We start from the raw sequence: 8,753 nt of genomic DNA on the forward strand, positions 1-8,753 counted from the left end.
CCTTCAGCATCTCTTCCTGACCACTGACAGGACCAGAATGCAGAGTTAGAGACAAGGCTACCTTGACCCAAAACAGCCTTTCTAACTCTCAGCAAGGACCCAAGAGGTTCCAACCTCCAACCCAGAGGATGGAGGGGTTGATAACTCTTCCCTATAGTGATTACCAGACCGGACCCTTACCTTGAGCACTGGTCTCTTGTTGCACGTGAGGAGACAAGCTGGAGTCACAGAACATCAGAAGCCATTCCCTAAAGTTGAAGTTCTCTGAAGCAGTGATTTAATTTAAGCAGATTCAGAGAGAGATGGATATTTGTGCCTGGAACAAGCAGAGAAAGCAGCTCAGTAAATGATATGTTTTTAAGTATTTTTAGCAATGCAGTGCAGCTGTAAGAAGAAAACAAGCAGAGGAAGAGCAAGAAACAATGGAAATGAGTTCAGCTTCAAGAAAATGGGATCACAGTGGTTCATCAAGGTGAGCTCCTGAACAGCACCTGGAAGTGCAAGACAGAATATGCTCATTCCTATGGTCTCACGGTCCAAAAGGAGATCTAAGCCCAGAGTGGGGCTGAGAAAACCCCATTCCAAAGGATATTAATGACATACCTTCAAGCCACATCACTCTCTGTCCACCTGTTACTGGCTGCTGCTGGGAACCTTACCATCACCTCCAACTGCAAAAACAGCAGCTGCAATCAATAATGTGCAGACACTCTCAATTGCTCATCTCTGCAGCCATCTGGTTTCATATCACACATATCCGTGCAATGCAAAGCAGAAGGTTATTTTAGCTCCTGCCACCAAGAGATGAAGGATGGACTAAGAGCTAAACAAGACTGATGGGAAACAGAAGATAGATTAGGAGCAAGCAAGAGGCAAAAGGTAGGGTGCTCAGTGACACTTGTGTGCAAATGAAAGGGGATCAATCCACCTCATTCCCTGAGGATGTACTTTAGGCAGCATCCCATGAGGCATCTCAGAGTCATTTGCTTTGGCTGTTTTCTTTTTTTAATTATTTTTATCCATCTCCATTTTTGTTCATCTCAGTGTCCTTTCCCCATATTTTGAGTGCAAACCAAGCAAAGTCAGATCTTTAACCTCTTTAATTTGGCGTCGTTCCCTGAACATCTCTACAGCAATGCAGACTGAAGCCAGCCTTGCACCCTCAAAGGATCCTTTAACAGTAACCACAGGTCAGATGAGTGGGATTTTAGTTTCCAATCAAAACCAGTTTAGCTCAATCCAGAACCCCCACATTTTGCCCAGCTCTGCCATTCAGCTCGGTGCTCTGCATTTTGTGTAAATAGTGGCAGCACAACATGAGAGAAATCAGAAAACACACTTTCTGGGCACACAGTTAAGATAACGATATTAAACTCATGCAGCTCTTAGTGTAATTTAAGTTCAGCTGCAGAATTTCACTGGGAGGAGACTCAAGATGAGAGCCGTGGTGCTGTGCAAGCTACTGGCTTGCATGAGGACTCATCTGAGCCACATCAGCTTCACATCACATCAGCTTCTCCATTCCCTCATCCCTGAGATGTGAATGACAGTGATATCTCTGGATGAAAAGCTCTATTTATTAAATTCTCATATCTTGCCTGTTACCATCACGAACACATCTTTGCTTTAGAAACAGATGTCGACAGTGTTTGCACCTTCCCCACAACTAAACTGCTGCTTAACAAGGAAGTAGCTCTTCCTTAAGCAAGTATTCTTGGAGCTGGATGCTATTAGATATCTAGCCAGTTCTGAAAGGGATTCACTGTCAAGTCCTTAAGGGATAGAAATGCATCAGACATCCTGACCAACATCTTTGCAGCTCTCTCTTTGATAGAATACAATGGTCTACTCCCAGGACTTTGTTTCTGCCTGTGCTTTGCTGGCTCCTGTGCTCTCTGCAAGCAATAGGACAGTGTGCTAACACTTCTGCCTAGAGAAGTACAAGCCTTCAGCATTAATCTGACTCAAAAACAAAGAGCATTTAGCACTGACACGACAGTCACATGGTTCTCTGGTAGTTTTTCAGCTACATATATAACATCTAAAAGCAAAATGAGGTTCACCCTGAGTTTAAGGGCCTGCTCCCAGAGCACCAGTTAAGCTAATGTAAAGCGGGCCCAGAACACCATCTCGTTGCCCTTGTCTTGCATGTTACCTTAGGTAGGTTCCTGCTTCCCAACCAGCTTGATTTTCTGTCTGATTCCCAAGTTCTGAGAGCTGTCATCCCACAGAGGAAATGAGAAACCTTGCATTTGTCCTCACCTGCTTGGAGAGACCTGGTAGAATCATTCAGGCACCAAGAGCTGCTGCTCTAGTAAGTCGAGATGGGGACCCAGTAAAGAAAAATTGCATGGAGAGCCAAGGACTAAACACACATCTGAAACACATCTGAACAAACTCAAGCCAATAGGGGATTAATCTATGCGCAAAATGTCACAGCCATGTTTCATGTCACAGCATGAAACTCTGGTCTGTCTCACATGGACTGCAAAACCTTCAGGTTAAAAAAGAAACAAGCTGGGAAAGAAGAAAATGCTCTGCACACAAACCTGGATTCACATAAACATGGGAAAAAAAAATCAGAGCTGCCAACAGATTCACCTACACCTACCTTCCAAATTAGCACAGCTTTGTCTCTTGGGAGAGCTAACATCCATTCTCCCATATATCATTCCTCTATGCAGATACTGCGAGGCAGAGGGAGGTTGCAGTGAGATTTCTGTGTATCATTATCCTTTCCTTCAAGGCACACTTTGCTCCCGTATTTCTTTTCCTGTGCAGGGTTTGGGTTTCTTTCATTCTATTTTTAATTCCTTGCACACTTAAGTTAAGACAACCACAATTAGTTCTGTATTTCCACAGCTATTCCATGGTGATTTGTTAACGATGTTGGGTTTGCAGTCAAATGACTGGAAAGATAAAAAAGTTGGCAAGCTGCTTCCCTCATTAGGGAGCACACAGCTCTCGAGCATTCAAGTGCCAGTCTATTAGCTGAATTATTCAACAGAGGGAAAAAAAAAAAAAACACATGACAAGAATAGGAGAGCCACAACAGGAGTGGGAAGGGAAAGGAAGCTTAGTGACTTCGGTGCTATTGGGGAAGTTTGGCAGCAGTCCACAAAGTTCAGTTGAGGGATTAAGCCCATCTCAGGAACTCATGCAAGGCTCAAAGGCTGTAGGGGAGCAGCCAGAAGCTGGCAGTCATCAATCAGATGCCGTACCATATTGTCGCAGTCTTGAACTGATAATGAAGAAGCTCAAGGGGGACGTATTTCCAAAAGCATAATTTAAGGGATCTGTTTGTGTGCAGCTTGTGATTAACTGATGGCATTGAAGAACGTCCACATCCAGTCACAGGCTTTAAGCAGGCAAACAACTCGCCATGGTGGGTTACAGGCTGTGTGTGTGCTCCCATGGCACAATAAATACGATGTAATTCAGAAGAGCTAACAGCCCATGAGAGAGGAGCCAGTTGCCTTGCATGTGACAACGGCAAGAGGAGGTGATGCGTGGCAGCTTGTTCCTTTCACAAAGCTTTGAACCAAAACAAAACCCTGATGGGAAAGTCTGGCTTCTATCCTCGTGTAACCTGACAAGCAAAAGGAAAGTGCTTGCCTCGTCCTGGGTGCAGAACCCGGCACTTACTCTTGTTGAGTTTCACACAGTTGGTTATTGCCAGCCCTCTCTGCAAGGCTGCTCTCCCATCGAGGGAGACGACAGATCCCTCCTGTTTACCACCACCCACAAGTTTACTTAGTTTATCTTTGAATTCTGCATCCAGGTCATTCATAAAGCCATTAAAGGGCACCAGAACTGAGCCCCGCAAAACAAATCTGAAGAGCCCACAAATCAAATCTGCAGGATTTCGATTTCAAATGGTAATCAAAAGCGGAAGAAATCTGGACTTGCCAGCGTTATGTCAGGAATGGGCAAGAAAACAGAAGAGAAACACACATGAGATCTCTGCTTTTACTTACTGCCGTATAGTTCCCATACTAAAGCAAAAGTTATTAAGTATTTTGAAGCTTTATAAACAACGGGTATCTGCTTATTTTAATTGTCACGTGGCATCAAGAAGATGCAACCTGGATCTAGAGATCTGGGAAGCACGTCCTTTAGCTATTCCAAAGCTTGAAAGAGCAGTGCTGCTTACATGGCAGGCTACCACCCCCTCGTTCGTTCCCAGACATACTCATTCTTTCACTGAGAAACACTGTTCAATCAGATTTTGCTTATTTTTGTTAAGAGATTAGTTATATAGCTCCTGTACAAGTAGCTTCAGTCATGCTAGCATCCTAACAGAAGGATTTGCACAGAAGCCAGGATTTTTATGCCACGGTTGCACTGACAGAAGAGGATCGAGTGAACAAGGAGAGAGCAGCAACAATTAAATCCATCAAGCAGTTAAATCTGGTGGCCAAGACAGAAAGAGAAGCCAGGCAGGGAGATCTGCTGGTGACGCTGAGCCACCACTTCGAAGAGGGCTACAATATCAGAAGCAAGATGATGACAGCCTCAGTAATATAACAGGGCAGAAATTCAATGGCAGGCAGAAATGCCGTTAGGGAGCAACTGGAATTTCTGCTGTAAGAGCAAAGGTTTGACCTTCATTCTATTGTTCCCAGAGGAGGGGAAAGAACTGGGTGTTCAGAAACAATTTAGTGGCTGAAATACCGAGACATCAGAGCAGCCTTAACACAGCCAGGTGAACTATTTCTGGTCAGCAGAGAAGCACAGATGGTGACATGCCTCTGCATGTGGCTGGAGTTGGGATGGGGAGTGATTCCTACCCAAACAGCTCAGCGTGTTTACATGCAAAAGCTGAGAAAGAAGGCAATTACCAGGGATGACTTCTAGAAGAGATTAAAGGAAAATGTTCAAAATGGCTCTGAATGCTTGGATGGAGACTTTTCTTTTCCCACTGAACCCAGAAGGAGCAGGAGAAACCACCTGTTAGTTTTGAGGCATGTTTGGATTTGCCATTGGTTACAGGAAAGGCCTCCGTGCTGCACACATCTCAGACAATGCTTTCAAGATGAGGAGGTATGCTGACATGGTCTGACAGAGGGTAATTATTCAGAAGCCAGAATAATTGAACGCTCTCACTGCTGCCCTATTAATCTGATTACTTCCTTTATAAACACATAACCGTAGCTCCTGCACATAGCAAACCTTATTTATATGCAAAAAGAGGTTTCCAATTCTGAGAGACCCACAGGTGGCTGAGGACAGAAGCAAAGCTGGTTACAAAGCAAAGCACCTGGCAGAGCCTCCTTCCCTATCCAGAATGCTCGGCTCCACACAAGGCTGGAGAGAAAGAAAGAAAGGACAGGGAGAGGGAAAATGCCAAGAATGCTTCCAAAAATAGCAAGAGGAAATTGGCAGTGATTAAAGAGGAGGAAAAAAAGGAAAGGGAACGGGAATTTCACTGACATCTCACTCCATTTTTGGATACGAGTGGATATGGGATGCCTGCGAATGACTTCATACCTTTTCTTTTCTCTCCCTTTCCCCACTCTGAGGAGCTCCTGCATGGGGAAATTGGACGCCACAGTCGGGCATTTGGCATGAAGAGAAGGATGGTAGCTCGCAATGCTGCTCAAGTGGTTGAGGCTTCAAAGAAGAGAAATGGGGTGGCCAAACCCTGGAAGGGTGAAGTCTGTTCCAGTTTTAATTAAAATGAAATCAACTGTTGAGAATGGAGACAGGTTTATGTAGACTCCCCTTCCTGCATCGCTATGAAGCTGAGAGCACCTGCAGAGAGGAGAGGGAAAATGCTCTGATGAAATGGCATCAGAGGGCACGGAGTCACTGCGAGGCAGATCCAAGACAGGACATGAGGAAATCTGCACGCAGCTGCTGGTGGGAGGATGAAAACAGAATGCTCTGGATGGCATCCCCCCTCAGCCTGGACAGTGCTGCCAGTCTGCTGCAAGCACAGCCTGGAAGGACCCAAACTGCTTGAAGATTGCTGCACAGAGCAGCAATGTGACACAGCTCAACACTAGAGGAATCTAGCCACTGTGGGACCAGCACTCGCTGAAGCTTTGTGTTGAGTTCCATGCTTAGGGTGAGCGTGGGAGTTATTTGATCCACAGAAGGTTTTCATGGCAAAGATATGCATTTTTTCCCCCCAAATGGCATGTTCCCACAGTTAATGCCACAGGTACAAAACACAACATGCACAGGTGACATTAAGAAAAGCCCACTGCTTTGACCATCCCATGGGACCATGCAAAGCATTACAGCAGGAAGACACAGGAACACCTCTAACCGTGCATTGCAGGTCCTTTAAAGTTGCAGCAGTTCATATCAGAATTTTTCCTATCACACAGTTCTCTGACTGAGGAGGACAGGACTTGGCCCCACGTTCCCAATTCACCAAGCTGTGTTATTCTGTCAGCTGTCCTCCTGCACATCGCTCCGTGATTTGTCTCCCCTTTTCATTTCACGAGTCTGCAGAGATCCCAGTGCTGTGCCGGAGCCTGCTGGCTAAGCGAGTGGATCTGATGCTACTGCAAGGTACACACCTGGATGAACCACAGAGTGAAAGAGGTGAGCAGAAAAAGGAGCGAGAAATACAGGAAGCAATTTCACACACAGCCCCTGCCCTGCTCCTTGCTTAGCAAACCATTTCAGAAGGCCCCATTCCCTCCTCCCACTCCATATTGAATCGGAGCAAAGCTGATGAACTGTGGCTGCTTGTCACCCTGCCAAAATGTGCTAACCAATCCTAGTGTGAAAGCAGCTGTGACAGGCAGCAACTGAAAATGCAGCATCAAACGAACCAGCTGGAAGGGACCCAGCAAAGCACTGCTGCTCTCTCTCTCTCCATTAACCATTGGATGAGTCAATTTGTTTGACGGGGTGTGGGGCCTGATTCCCCAAAGCAGCTCATTCCAGCCAGTCCCCATAAAACAATCTAACGCAGAAGCATTTCTTGTAGGGCTTTTTCCCACCAGAACGTGGCTCAGTGACATCTCCCTCCAGACTCGCAATGGCTTTTTGTGCAAACAATACAAGCGACAAACGCCACCGTTGCTTTTACAACTTTTGTTCCGTGTTCTTCTGAGAGAATTGCATTTCTGTGCTTGGAGCATTTTGAAATGCACTGATTGAAGCTGGCAGGGATAACCAAACACGCACGTTTCATCACATGGGAAACAGAACGACGGAGGGAAGGAAGGGTACAAGCAAATATTTCTTCAGGATTGCCAAGCCTCTCCGTTTCCATGGCAGTATGTTTCCATGGAAGCCACATTTTGATGCCTGTTGCTGCCACTGGAATGGCCCAAAGAAAAATTATTACTTCTGCAAATTAACCAGGCTGCTCTGTACCTTGAGAGCCAGCCCACCCACAGCCCTGAAACAAATAAAACAACCCAGCATCTTTCCATCTCTGATCAAGGATTCGATAAACACGAGGAAGGAGGAGAAGAAAACACACCATGAAAAACCTGCAGCTTCCTTTCACGCAACCAACAACGCCAAAGCATTTCTGGAACGTGCAGGCAATCTCAAACCTGAACGTGCTTTGGGAAATCCTGCCATGTGAAGGTCAGCAAAATACCTGCCAGGTGCTCGGTGCCACCAGATCCTGAAAGGACAAAGGGAGGGTACCTTGAGAATAGCACTGTTTGGCTACCATTTGCTTCCTTAAAACTACCCCCTCCGCCCCCATTAACCATATTAATATGCCTCTCTGTCAGTTGGCTCACCCACCTCTTTCCTTATCTGCCCCATTTCCCCACCAAAAAGAGGCTCTCTTCAGCCTCATTCCTCTTTCTTGAGCCAGGAAGCCCACATGAGCTGCCTGCTCTGTTTGGTTTGGTTGGTTGATTCTAACCAGTAATTGCAATAAAGTGGCACAGAGATTCAGCCCTTCCTGGAAAGGAGAGGGTGCAATTCAGCAGTGAGACGCAGCCGTGGTTATAGGAGAGGTGAACATATGAAGTTCAGCTGACAACAGCAAACATCTGTGAAACAGTATTTCAAAAGAACAGACCACTGATACTCCGGATTTGTGACTTCTGCCTGCAAAGAAGTGCCATTCCCCCACTGAAACAAACAAAAAGCCTCAGAAAGGTATACCTATGGGCCTTCTGGGGGTATAAAGCCCCCAAAAAACTCAATTCTCAATTGTAATTGGAAGTTACAGATCAGATAGGAAGGAGGCACCTGTGAGGGGAGTGTTAGACCAGCAGCTGGACTTCATTTTGAGGCAAATGTTTAACATCAGTGTTAGCAAGCTCGTATCACTTACTGCTACAAGGGCTCCCACGCTCCACGCTACCCCTCTTACAGGGGGAAGAGGAATGAGAAGCAGAGGGTTTTAAAGCCTACTCCCATGTAAAGCTCTTGATCTGAATATGGCAAGAGGATTTCCTTTAGAGAGAAGTGAGCACAGAGGGTCTGTCATCTGTTCCGGGGCTCCTGCTCTATTCAGATTTTCCTAGGGAAGGAAACAAAACCTACAGCGTTTGACACAGACCGGCTGAGCTGATTGTTGCAGGTGAACCTCACACAGGAATTCCATCTCCCACACTGATTGCCTTTCAGGCAGAACAGCTTTCCCCATCCAAACTCAATTAGAAACGACTAGTCGTAAACCTCCAGAGAGACATAAAAATTGCCCTGCAAGCAATGGAAACCTAGTTTACACCTGATAATAGAACAATTGGCTTAAATGACTGCCTCTTCCTTGTTTGGGGCAGTTTTCTTAGTCCCTAATTTTACATGAGTCTGGCATAACT

Source organism: Gallus gallus, chromosome 8 (assembly GCF_016699485.2).
Source record: "Gallus gallus isolate bGalGal1 chromosome 8, bGalGal1.mat.broiler.GRCg7b, whole genome shotgun sequence".
NCBI classification, from domain to species: domain Eukaryota; kingdom Metazoa; phylum Chordata; class Aves; order Galliformes; family Phasianidae; genus Gallus; species Gallus gallus.